Source organism: Cornus florida, unplaced genomic scaffold, assembly GCF_030987335.1.
Source record: "Cornus florida cultivar Cherokee Brave unplaced genomic scaffold, ASM3098733v1 CherokeeBrave_3.0.0_Hap2_Chr05, whole genome shotgun sequence".
Taxonomy (NCBI): Eukaryota; Viridiplantae; Streptophyta; class Magnoliopsida; order Cornales; family Cornaceae; genus Cornus; species Cornus florida.
Window position 1 is genome coordinate 23983072 of NW_026775575.1, and position 14520 is coordinate 23997591.

Sequence of the window (14520 nt, forward strand, 5' to 3'; positions counted from 1 at the left end):
TGCGTAGGGTCCTAAAGTCCGTTACCAAGTCATGGTAATAAAGGCTCCATATGCCTTAATCGTTGACCAATATAAATCATGTGATTGTTGTGTGTCGTCTTAACATTTCTAGCACAAGTGATGAGTTCTTTCTAAGCTTATGCAAGCTTGAACTAACTCATTTTTTTTGCAATGACTTCATGTGCAAATATATGAATGAAGTACATATAGTCTATTACTAATGGATATAGGAGCATATGAATGATGTATGATATGTATGGTCCTATAGAGACGAGTTTCAAATGGATTCATAAATACCTTGACAATGAATCCTAAACACTCACCAACCTATCTACCCCTTTCTTCATGCTTTGTTCATGATCGTGTAGGCTTTGAGGATGTCATGCTTTGTTTCTTTCTTAGAGTTGTTTTCTTGCTCGTTGTAGTCCAAGCTATCTTTCCTTGCAACTTGAAGTCTTCTTTGTATCCATTTCTTTTATTGATGTGATCTTGAGTAATGGAATACTTGGAATGATCTTTATGATCTTCATTGAGGTTCTTCTTTGAATGTAAATTATCTATAACACTCAATGTAGACTTTAGTCCTTAAACACTATTAATGGTTTGTTATCATTAAAACACCTAGATTTTCCTTGGATGGAGTCCTTATGGTCAACACATGGGTTTTTGGAGTTTGTTTAGTTTTTGAAGTTCAAAAGTTGTTGTGAGTCCTTGGAGAGTCTATTAATGGAAGCTGATGAAGCTTTTAGAGAGAGAAATGAAGAAGACGACGTATTTTGGAAGAAGACGGCGTATTTTGGATACAATATTTAAATGCGTTTATATATATGGAATAAAATATTTAAAGGTTTTATATATGAAATACAAGGGTGGTGAAAATTTTGTTACTCAATATTTTTAATTGATGTGGCCAATTCTCCTCCACTTATTTCAAAATGGAGCAAATGGGTTACTATTTCACTGGAGGTGATTTTCTACCGGTTTTTGAGAGGTTTGTTGGTGCCTAGTGCTGTGTAAATATATATGAAATATACTTCTACTGCACTGTGCAGACTAAATAGCTATAAAAGCATGTTATATGAAGAAAGAGAGAGGGAGAGTTTCTAAACGTAAAACAAACCTCTCACAAATATATATATATATATATATATATATATATATATAGTGTATTTTTATCCAAAAAAAAAAAAAAAAAGGGAAGAAGAAGAAGAAGAAAAAACAAATTTTTTAATTTATTTTAAGATAAGTGGAAAATAAAGTCTTTTAAAGTCAAATTCAATGAACATTTTTATCAAGTTTTAAAGCGAAGCTTTTGCACAAAATTAATTTAACTTCAAAGTTGTTGGGCATGTCCTTGATATTTGAAAAACAGAATTTCATTTTACTCTTTTTATTGGCAATGAGAATTGAACCCTCCATGGATCCATATCTCTTAGATGACTTGTATAAGAAAGAAAAATGTCCAAAAAAAAAAAAAAAAAAAAAAAAAGAAAAAAAAATGAAAAAGAAAGTAGAATTGGTCAATTTGAGAATGTTAATCTGTTAACTTATTGCATGGACTAAAAAACAATATATTTAAAGTTAGTATATTTAAAGTTTTTGTAAGAAAGTGGTGGAGAATATATTTTAAGTTAGTATATTTAAAGTTTTTGTAAGAAAGTGGTGGGCTATATTTTGTTTAATTCATGTTATTGTAGTTGTATTTTGGGTCATTATGATAATATAACTTAGGGTAAAATGTAAGAAATCCTCCTGAATTATTGAGGTTTTGCAAGAAACTCCCTTGAACTACAAAAAAATCCTTTAAAAAAATCCGATGCTGTAAAGTGAGAAAAACCAATTTATCCTTATAAAAAACTACATTATTTTAAACTTAAACTTATACCCAAGTCTTACAATCTAGTTCTTTACCTGATATATATTATCCACATGGAGTTTGTATTGTGTTTCTATGGTGTGGTCAGGGTTGTGACATGTATGCTATCCTCTTTCTATGTTATGTAGGTGTCGTATGGCTTTGTCAGGCCAAAAAAAAAAAAGCCACAAACGCAACTAATAAAATAGAGATAGAGAGAGAAAGAAATGCGTAGAGATAGAGAAAGAAAGAAAGGACCAGAGAGAGAACTCAAGAAACGACATCCATGGCAAAAGAAAAAGAACCGCAAAGAGGCAACATTTATGAGAGACCATCATCATCTTCTATAGAACCTCCTCAAATCCATACTCTCTTGGTACGAATCAGCCTCTTCAATCAAATCATCTTCTTCTTCTGGGTTGTCAGCGTTGTACGCCTCCGTTCTGCCAGAGGTTAATTCTCTGGGCCTCCCACTGATGCAGAGAATTAAACTTATTTCTCTCTACTACTCTGCAGTCCTTCATTTTGAAGAACAATTCTCAATCCATAATCCCAAATCAAAAACCCTAGCATTCAATAACTATGACTTCGATGGCTACTCTTCTGGCCTCTGAACTGCGTAAAGGTGTGATGGCTATCAATTAAAAGGGTTTCTGAAAATATGCTGGAGCAATTCGTCCTTGATGAGGCAAAATCGAATCTAAAGCAATTCATGAAGTTTTTGAATTTTGGAGTGATCAAGTCGTGGATGGTGTCGCTTCTATAAAAACATCTAGATTTCTTGTTCGGTTGGGTATAGTTGTTCATTCTTCTCTCTAGGTGCCCAATCTCATCATAACTCCATTAAGAGACCTAAGTGGGTCTTCCTCTTGTGCCCATCACTATTCACTAGAATCACTACCACCACAATCTCTCTCACCAACTCTGAAATTGACCACTCAGTTTCAGTTAATCAATTCGCAACCATAATATCTCCTATTCTTGCTGCCCGGCAATTGACCAGTTAGATTGTTGTAAGACAGTTTGAATTTCTGCAAATTAGGGAAGTTATTGAAAAAATCTGGTATTTCCATCATCCAAGGTCGCCGTGGTCGTTAACACGTACAACTCGCCTGTCTGATCTTTGACTCATAACCACCGATAGGGAATTAGAATTCGCTGGCAGGGACTTTGACGTTGCTGTCGATGGTGGGTTTTAATCGGTCGGTGAAGAATGAGGTGGCAAAGGGGGTTATAAAAAGGGTCCAGTAGAGAAGGGGTTTGGCAGCAGTAAGGATGGTGGTGGTGGGTGGAGAACCAGGGTGGTGATGGTTCCAAAATTGAGGAACGAGGTGATGAACAGAGCTATGTTTGGGTTCAGTGATGACTAGTGTTTTATCTCTCCCCCTCCCCCTCCCCCTCCCTGTATTTATGTATGTAGATATAAGGGTGTGTTTGGTAGGGTTGATTTGGAGGGATAGGGAGAGAAAAGAAAAGAAAGGATAGGATGAGAGTGTGTTTGAGTGGGTTATGTGAGAGAAAAAAGAGGATAGGGAGAGATAGGGAGGGATAGCTATCCCTCCCTCTCCCTCATTTGGTTTCTCTCCCAATTTGAGAAGATAGGGAGAAAAATGATAGTGGAGTAAGTAATTCATTAATAATACCAAAAATACCCTCAATAAATCAATATAAAAAAAAAATTATTTCATTTATGTCCCAATTATATATCTCTCCCAATTTTGTTTTTGCTTAAGCCTTGTTTTGTTCTTGCTTAAGGCTACTTTTGTTCTTAATCAATTAGGGATCATTTTTTCTTGGTCTCATTGACTTTAGACTCAAGAAATTCCTGGTACGTAACTAGTGTAAGAAACTTCCTTGTATGGCGTATAATTGTGCCAACCAAGTTGTCAGCTGTTTGGTTTATAAATGTTAAAAAATAAATTGCAATGTAGCCAGTTTACTATTATCAATAAATTAAACCTTTTTTATTTTTTATTTTCATAAATTTTGTTATTGTTACAGAAAGGCTGAAAGTTTTTTTTTTTTTTAAACTTTAATCACACTCACTAGTAAACACATTCCAGTTTCATTCTTATCACACTCATTGGTCTCCAAAGTAGGGGTGCACAAAAGAACCGGAACAGAAACCGTGAGAACTAGAACCGTTTTTTTTGGTTCTCACAGTTCCGGTTCCGGTTCTAGTTTCGAATTTAGGAACCGTGTACATATGGTTCCGGTCCCGGTTCCAACCCGTGGGAACCGGTAAGAACCGGAACCGTATATATATATATATATAATATATATATATGTATTATATATTTAATTTTATAATAAAAAAGAAGTAAAGATAAGGCTGCCAGGCTGGAGTCGCTGGGCAATAAACACGTAAAAAAATCTCTCACCCTAAATCTCTCACTATCTCAGGCTGGAGTCGCTGGATGCATGGACAAGCAGTCAAGCACATTGAATTGTCCTATTGTTGCTTTGAAGCATTTAAACTGCTTGCAAAGAACTACATGGATCTCAAATCACACCATTTGTTTGCAACTATTAGAAATTTGTTGGAGAACAATATTACTCCGGCTGACGTTACTGAGAATTTGATGCCCAAGTCTTCTGAGGATGATATTGAAACTTGCCTAAAGAATTTGATTGAGGCTTTGGAGAAGGCGAAGGAGGAAGCAAGGTTGAAAGCTAAGGAACAAGAGAGACTAAAGGCTGAGAAGGAACAGAAAGAGAAAGAGAGAGAGTCTATTGAACAAGTGAAAGAGAAGAAAGCTTCAGTTGAAGAAGTGAAAGAAAATGGGGTGATGACTACTTAGAGCTAATTTGGAAAAAAACCAAACAGTTAATGATTCTCATGGAACCGAACCGGAACCGAACCGGTTCTACGGTTCGGTTTCGGTTCAGTTCCATATTATATGGTTCCGGTTCCGGTTCCGTTTTCAAGGAACCGTCATGAACGGTTCCAGTTCCGATTCCGACCGGAATCGTGTGCACCCCTACTCCAAAGTGATGGTCAAAAATATTAGAAAGTTTTTCATCCTTCCTAATTACTCTTTATAAGGGACAGAAAGAAAATCAAATTAATTGTCCTTTACTTTTATTTTTATTTTTTTTCTTTTTCTTTTTTACTTTTGTATTTACCCATTGCATTGAACTATCAGAAAGAAACATTTCAAAATATCCTATGTGAAATAGTAATGGATAATGTGTGAAGTGGTTATGAAAGGGTAGGACAGTAATTTGGTCACTATCCTTTTTTTTTTCTTTTCTCTCCTCTATCTTATCCAAATAAGAATAAATATCATTTCTTTTCTTTTATCCCCTATGTATCCAAACACGAATAGAAATTATTAGTATCTTTTCTTTTCTTTTGTCTTCTAACTAATATTATCCTTTCTTTTTTTTTTTCTCTAATCTATCCAAACACACCCTAAGAGATCAGTGTATGTTTGGATGTATAGATATAAGGGATGAGGGTGTGTTTGGGTGTTGTGGATATAATAAGGGTCAATGGAGTCTTTTCCTGCTAACAAGGGTATTATAGTTATTAAATTGTATATTGTGTGTCATGTGACCACATGATATTTTACAGTGAGATTCGACCGAAATTTCATGAGATGGGACAATCTGCAACAAAAATGTGCAGTTGATGGGATTTTTTTAAGGGCTTTTATGGTTTAGGGACTTTGTTACAGATTGCCCAGGGAATTTTTTACATTTAACCCTATAACTTATTGCGTGGACTATTGCGTGGACTAAAAAAGAATATAAAATCATGGATATAAAAAAAATTTGGTCAAATGTTGACTCTAACTCCAACGGGACCAAGTCCATGTAGTATTTATAGCCAGACAGATGATGCGTGTCTGTAGAGAAAGAATAGTAGAGGGAGATGGCCGAAGAAAATTGCGAGGCGATTTGTGGTCATTGCCGGAAGGATGCACATCAAAGATTCTGTCCCTGACGACTTCGGGAGACGCGTGCAGGTCGTCAACTATTTCACGGGGATTCAGGTAGGCAGTCGAGTCTGACATCATCTGGGAGAGATTTCTGCTGTCTGATTATCAGGAGATCATCTCCAGATCAGTGTTTCCACTGCACTACTCCACCAAGAAACAACTCTACTTTCATCTCTGCGACTCTCCAATCCTCCTTGACGATGGAAGATGGGTAAAATGATACAAATCTTAAACTCCATTTCTGTTCTTTGACTACTGTGATGAAATGTTTTTATTATCAATCACTTCGTATCAGTACCCATATATTGCTTGTCTAAATTGAGGTGGTTTGAAGTCAGTGATTGATTATATATATATATTAAAAATAGAAGAAGAGAGTGTGTGTGTAATTGCAATTGTATTTATGTTGACTTTGGGAGTTCCGAACTTGGATTTGGTCTCCAATTCCAAACCCAAATGGTGGATTTGGTGCTCCCAAACATTGCACGTTTTAAACACTCTGGTGCTCTTTGATTAAATCTTTTTTTTTTTTCTTAATCGGTACTCACACACGCCTCTCCATCGAGGCTTGAATCCTGACTTCTCTTTAAAAAAAAGTAGGAGCCTGTTACGGTTAAGCCACTGACCTGCTGGTCTCTTTAATTAAATCATCATCTCAATCAAAAATTTATCATATGTTTTGACACATTCCTTGATTACTAGGGAAATAAAGGAAAACTATAAAGATTGCATTGATTAGGATTTAAGGTTTCTTCACAATTGTGCATTCATCAACTATTTTAATCGCCTTTCCTTGATTCAGTCAAATCTTGGTTTGAGTAATTGGGTTCCACCTACATCTTATAAATGGTGATTGAAATGGACTGGAAATTTACATTCTTGAAAAAGATAAATCTTAAAGGTTCCATCTGAATTGAAGGATATAAGATGGGATGGATTCATGTTAAATCATTTAAACGATTATAGCATTATTTAGAGTGAGTGATTTAAGTTTTAACAATGATTTGAGAATCTTATATGTATGGAATTTTTTTATTATTATTTTTTTTGTTTAAAAAAAATGCATGGATTCAAATATAATAATTGAAGAAGTCTTGAAATCCATGCCGGCAAGATCCTTAAGGATTCTAACATACCATGATCATAATAAAATATTTCTCCTACCTCAAAAACTAATATCTCCTTTAGTTTCGAGATCCAACTTGCATAAGCAATTTTATATTTGAACTTCAATCCTTTCCTTTTAAATATATTCATTTATCCAAATGAGTGAAGACTAAGTCCGTTAAAAATGTTGTGATATTCTTGATTCTTCGTGGATTCGATAATTTGAACTGCACATATGTTTTGCCATTGAGATATAGGTATGAGAGCCTCATGGTTGTTTTACTTCATTAATTTTAAAATTAATGTTGTAGCACATTTGATGAAAATTTGTAAGTCATTGCTTAAAATTTTTAAGCAAAATTGAAGATGTCTTCCATGTCGCCAAAATTTTACTATTAATATAATTTTAACATGAATATATATATCTTTAATTTTGATACTTATTGATCATTTGCACCATTCCATTATTGCAAATAATTTTCATGTTTATCCCACTCTTCTCAGATTTAGAACACATGTATTATTTTTAATTATCATAGCATGCATTAGTTTTTTAATTAGTATTTCCATTTGCCTTCTATAAAAAGTACTAATTGTGAATGTCGCACAAATCTTGAATGATACGGGGAGGAATTTGCACACAACTAGAACAGTTTTCTTGCTGCGGCTTCTCGTCATTTAGAATTTCATATTCAGTTCTGCTTCATTTAACACGATTTTGTCAATGCTTGTAAGCAGAGCTTCGCATTAGATAAAAAGAGTGGGAAGAAATGTTATATGTTAGGAGCCAGGAAGCTTTGGATTATATGGGGAGATAACCCTAGTTACTGGGAATGGACTTCTCTCCCAGACTCAAGGTTCAGCCCCCACCCCCTTCAATCTCTCCCTCTCTTTATATATATACATATTTTTATATATAATATATACACGCGCGCACATACTTCCTCTTTGATGTGTGTATTTATGGGTGCATTCATGCGCATGACTTCAAGGTTGCATGGTTGAATCAATGCTTCTTATCGCAGTGTGTTCCTTTTGTATGTGCAGATTCGCAGAGGTTGCCAAGCTTCGTTCTGTTTATTGGCTTGATATCGGAAGCAGGATGGAAACTCAACTGTTGTCCCCAAACACAACTTATGCAGCTTACCTAGTGTACAAAATTGCGAACAGGTCTTATGGGCTAGAGCATGCAGAAGTATATGCGAGACTTGTTAATGAAACAGAGGGGAACGAGGCTGATGATCAGGCCACCACCACTGTGAATCTGTTTGAACTACGAATGCTTGGACGGATGAGAGAGGATGGGTGGATGGAGATCGAATTGGGTGAGTTTTTCAATGCTGAAGGCAATGGTGATGAGGTGGAACAGCGACTTGGTGTGCCGTCGCACCAACGCTTAAAAGATGTTCAAAAGATATTGAATGTGCAATGTAACCAAGTTTTAAATTTATAAATGTCACTACTACCTCTAACTAAAATTATAGATAGGGTGAGTAAGGATCGTCCCAATGGATTGAAGGGTTACAAGTAGTGGAAACAAGGCTTAGGGTTAGTAGGTCGAGTGATCAAAAGTAGGTTATTTTGTTGATTAAACTATAATTAACACTAGACAAGATTAATATCAAGCAAGTAATTAAAGGATAGAGAAAACAAGAGAGAGAGGTCTTGCAACTTAGAGATCAACACTAAGCATCGCTTTTCTCTACACTCAATTCACAATTAATGAGGGAAAAACATATATTGCAACAAGAGTGAATGTGTGCGGTTGTTTCAACAAGCATGGATGACCAATTAAGTGTATATTGTCTAGACAACACAATGAATAGCATAATATATCAAAGTAAGCCATTAATCCTTCTTTAAGCTCACAATCCAAACACATCACCAAATTAGATAAATATACTATTTGCATTCATAAGTATGGAATATCAAACAACAAGTATGGATTATCCTCCCATTTAACAACTACACTACATCTAAGCTAATGACATGAAAATTAAACTAATTAGACTAAGGGAGAGGCACAATCCATCAAGAAATGAGTAAGAACCATCAAATAAACTACAAGAACATTATATTAAGCACTATGTCTTGACAATCTCTAGATCTATAGCATTAATATACATAGACATACATCAACAATACAAGAAATAGAAATAAACACATGAACATTTATTCTAGCATACATAAATATATGAATAGAATAAAATAGTTACTTGGAAGAATTAAACCACACAAATCATTGAATAAACAAGATCTATGTATATAAATATGTCAAAACATGTATTACAACACAAATTCCCTTAAAAATACATGAATCAAGATAAAGAAAGCATGCTTAGGGCTAACTTTAGCCCCAAGAAGATGTCTATCCACTCATGAATGATGTCCTCCAACCCTCAAGGGCTATTTCCATAGTGAAAATGCTCCTCTTCTTGAAGTAGATGGAAAACCTCTCAAGAATGTCTCTAACCTCCTCTTCTCTTTTCTTCATCTCTAAGAATTGTCTCTAAAAACTCTCTACCAAAAGCATGTCTCTAAGCATATGTAAAAAGTGACTCATATTCCTTATATAGGTAGGTTAAAATATCACACCCAATAATTTGGGCTCGCACATCAATATTCCTCCAATGATTACATAATGAGACAACTTTTAATGAGCTGGAAATATATTTTTTTCGAATTTGAGAGGGTTTGATCGATCGAACTTGTGGTGAGATCGATCAAACATAGCTGAGATCTATCCAACTTTGGTTGGATCGATCCTCTCATGGCGGCGCCTTTTTGGATAAGGACAAATCTGAGATATTTTGGGGAAAGAGACAAAAGTGGTAGGTGGGGTGGTACAACAGGATAAGATGGAATCTTTTCGATCGATCTGAGAATTGTTGGATCGATCGAACTTAGTGGGATCTTTGGATAAGGACAAAAGAGCTTGGATCCATCTCGGAGAGTTTAGATCGATGATCTTTCGATCGATCGAAGTATCCTTGTGATCGATCGAACCTGCTGAATTCCATACTTTGCTTCAATCTGCTTCCACTTTGCTCCTTTCTTCCATCCAGCTTGAGTTAGCTCCTTTTAAGCTCTTATTTGGCTGAATTAGCTTATTTTGGAGATAAGCACCTAAAAAGGGCAATAACACGAAATTAGTCTAAAACGGGAAAATAAGATAGATAAACGTCCTAGAACACTCAAGCTTAAGGGGTTTAAATGCGCACTTTTTAGCGTTCATCACGACTAATAGAGATCAAACACCTTGGCAACAAGATTGGCCTCATTGTTGAAGGCATGGAGATTCGGCCTAAAAAGGATGCATAGAGATATGTTGTCAGGCCTTCTTTTGCTGGAGGCATGTAGACCTTTCATTTTTATAGGGATAAAGTATTAAATACCCCTGGGTATGATACCCGGGTCCATCCCAGCCCTTGAATACCACATTCATTATCCAATGGGTCCCATTGACTTCGGGGTAGGTATGGTGCTCTGGGGTCATCCCAGCCCTTGGATGTGGCTGGACTCACCACCACATTCATGATTCAACAGTTCGCACTGATCCTATTCCAGTGTATTTAATATTTTTTCCTTTATAGGATGTACAATGTAATATAGTATGTGAATGTATGTGGCTAAACCATTATGGAGGCTTTAGCAACGAATGAGATTTGCCAATTTTAATTTTTGGGATAGTCAGCAAAAAATGACATTATGGTATGGTCTGAACTCTTGTAATTTATTATCATATGACGGTGTTATTGTTATTGTTTTGGATAGCAGACAGGAAAGGAGATATAAATATACTCGATAGGCGACAGTGAAAAAAAAAAAAAAAAATTGAACAATACAAAAAATATAAAAACTTAATATTTGAACAAAATAATAAATATAAGAAGTTAGTACGGATGGGATCATATTTTTGTTTATTAATATATATTTAGTACTGATGGGATCATATTTTTGTTTATTAATATATATTTACATCTATTCGTATGATTCATGTTTATATTGGTAATGACTAATTATGTTTATATTGATAATGACAAAGTTTTACAGTTAATTATTAAGCTATCTAATTGGTAAAGAAATATATTAGCAATTTCACTTTTTGCATGTATTAGTTCCACAACATTTTGTGTCATAAAATATGGATGTTCGAACATATAATAGAATAGTCATATACTTTATGACATATAAAGTTGGGTAGAAAACAATATAAAGTGAGTGTGACAGAAATGTAAATATCAAGATTGATATGTGATATCCTAAAGGTTAAATAAGAAACTATCACATTGGGGAGATCATTGAAGCAACATAAATTAGAAATAAAATTTGAGAAATATTAATAAAATGAGAGGAAAAGTAACACCGCTTTAATGTGTTTGTTATTCTTTTGTCTATTGGATTTGACTTCAAAACTATTGTAGGACTCTCTTATTCTCTCTTATGTTTAGAGAGCAAAACTTTAAAATCACTCTCTCTTGCGGATGAAAACAAACCTAACCAGTCTTTTTCAAAACAACTTCATGGAAATAACATTCATGAAGTTGATTCTATACATATGGTATAAAAAGAAAAAGATGATGATGATGTGTAGCAATGCCAAATGACCCTTAAGGGATGTCAATATAATTTAAATAAATAACAATAAAAGGAGAGTGTTAAAGATTATCTATGAGAGTGATTCTCCCCACTGCCTGCGCTTAAGATACTCTCTGCAAAAGGCACTACTTTTTTTCCCCTTTAAAAATTGGCATTGGTGTGGACTCATGTCTCAACCTTCCAACTGCCGGACCCAGAATTTTTTTTGGGTGAGGGTGGTAAAAAATGAAAAAGAAAAATAAATAAATAAATAATTGCCTTCGATTGCTAAACACCAACCCATGATATATAGATATATAGATATATAGATATATATATAAGGGTAAATGAGTGCATTCAGACCACTGTGGATCTAGGAGGTTCAGATGTAGCATGTGAAGAGGCTGTTATTGTTTTCTTATTTTAAATTCATGACCTCCAAATTATAATAAAGCAACCTTAAGTTGATATATAGATTTCATCGAGTTACAATGTTTTTTTTTTGAGTGCTCATATATCATCTTGCTACTTTATTCACCATTGTCCACCATGGAACACTACTTTTAATTACATATTACAATTTCCATTTGCACAGCATAGCACATGGAGTCCGTGAAATAATTTAAAGATTGAAAAAGAAAAACAAATCACCAGCATTCTATGGCATCCTCTAATAAAGATGTCAAATTATTGCGAGTTTAATTAAGCTTGAATTCAAAAGGAAATGGTGAGGTGAATGTAGAAATTTTGAATGCACAATTCTGTTGGCTTATTCATCCTAAAGATTTTATAGAAAAACTAAAAAATACTCCTAAAAAAAAAAGACCAATTTAAAAGACAAAATATAACCGTAGGAGCAAATATTCAAGAAAAAATAATACATCAAGAAGAAAATTAGTAAGACATGCTATCTAATAGCCCAGTGGCCTAGTGTAACGGATGGACGCTTGTCCATTTATCCAAAAACTCAAGTTGTTGAGTAGTATTGCATAACCACATATTTATACCCAATCATTTGTTCATGCCGTCGTTGCGATCGGGCCACCCTACCTACCCCTAGTGGCTCACCCAGACGCCTTCCGGGCCAGGCAGTTGGCGTGGCACTGGATCAAATATTAAGTTTAACTCTGATACCAATTGTAACGAGTAAGCGCTTGCCTATTTACATAAAAGCTCAAGCTGTTAAGTAATGTTGCATACTCACCCATTTATACCCCAATTGTTTTCCCATCCGGATCCGATGTGGAAAAATGACCTTTGTAACACCTAGCGATACAAGGTCCCTACTTCTCAAATGGAGGTCAGAAGTTTAAATCTCAGTGAAGGCGTGTGTGTGTGAGTAACTAAGGAATCTGAATTATTTTTTCATTGTACTCTTGGAATATGATTAATTGGTTATACAGAATGGAAAATACTTACCTATTTATTGTTGATGCAGTCCAATCACAAATGCACACATATCACTTCCATTTTTCTTTTCAATTTTTAATTAATAATTAAAGGTAATGTGTCGATATAAGATTGAACCACAGTAAGAGCATCTCAAACGGTGCCAAAAAAAAATTGGACTAATTATTTTATACCTTTTGTGTAAAAATATATCTACTAATAATAACCAACCATATGTTATAGCCACACTCACATAATTTTTATAAACTTATTTAATATAGGGTTAATTCATTAATAAAATGAGAAAGAGGAAGAAGAGAGAAAATATATGAATGTGTTAATGTAAAAGAGTTGTGCAAAAAATATATATATATATTTACACAAAAGAATTTTTAATGCCAGAGATAAGCATTGTCTATTAAAATTACAATTCACAAGTGGTACCTAGTTAATTTTTAGAATTCATAATAACTTTTTTCTAAATTTAGACCACTAACTCATCTAAATAGTAGGAGTTATTATAATTGTTCTATTATAAATGCAAATGCCCTATTGTACGGGGACAAAGGTCAAAAGGCAAAAAGGGTCACAATGCATTTGCAACCCCACGAGTGTTGCGAGTCATGGGCGCGAATCACTTGCAGTAAAGCTCCCATGTAATTTTCTGCTGTAACTTTTAAGTGGATCATATTTGATCACATTATTCTTTAGTTAACGGACACTAAGGCCGTATTTAGCCAATTATACCACTATTTATAAGTAACATTTCACCACCATTTATAAATAACATCACATAATCTAAAAAGTAATGTCACATATAAACATAACTCAATTCAACATATCATTTATATTATTATTTGAAATAAAAAACAGTGATGTTTCCTTTTACCAATGATAATGTTACTTTTTAGACTCTGTGATGTTACTTATAAATTGTGATGAAGTGTAAAAATAGTCTAAAAAGTAACATCACCACCATTTATAAGTAAAAGTAACATCATCACCATGTATAAGTAACATTACAGAAGTCTAAAAGTAATATCACATAGTCTAAAAAATAACATCACCACGTTTTGAGGGCGAAAGATACTTATAAATGGTAGTGATGTTACTTTTTAGACTATGTGATATTACTTTTAGACTTCTGTGACGTTACTTAAAAATGGTAGTGAAATATTACTTATAAATAGTGGTGCAATTGCCAAACACAATGTTAGTGTCTATTAAGTGGAGTAAAACGTGGCCAAACCATGGCCACTTACTGCTCACTGTAGGAAACAGCATGGAAATTGCACAGCAGGTGATTTGCGCTCTGCGAGGCATTGGTTATTTTATTAATCTAGAATTATGAAATAATGGGCTACTTCACCAAACATTCTTGGTACAAGATCATAAACCATGATGTTCCAAGGCTCACCAAATTTTATTTCTTAATTTACTAAACTTGATGATCACAATTTTTTTTCTTTTAATTTTCAAAAGTTGAGCTTCAATTGTCATCAGCCCTAATGATTGGTCCATGCTGGCGTATATTTTACACATAATATATAAATATATAGATTGAGTAAAAGAAAGAGAATGAAATGAAAGGGTCATGGTTGGTGAGCTCTAATCATAAATAAAAATAGTGTAAATTAGTATAATCTT

The 14520-nt window shown here is 34.2% G+C and overlaps 1 pseudogene; it reads left to right on the top strand.

The window, feature by feature from the left end:
* The first annotated feature begins 5698 nt into the window (after positions 1-5698).
* LOC132309096 (F-box protein PP2-B10-like) lies at positions 5699-8384 on the top strand (annotated as a pseudogene).
* Positions 8385-14520: the final 6136 nt, after the last annotated feature.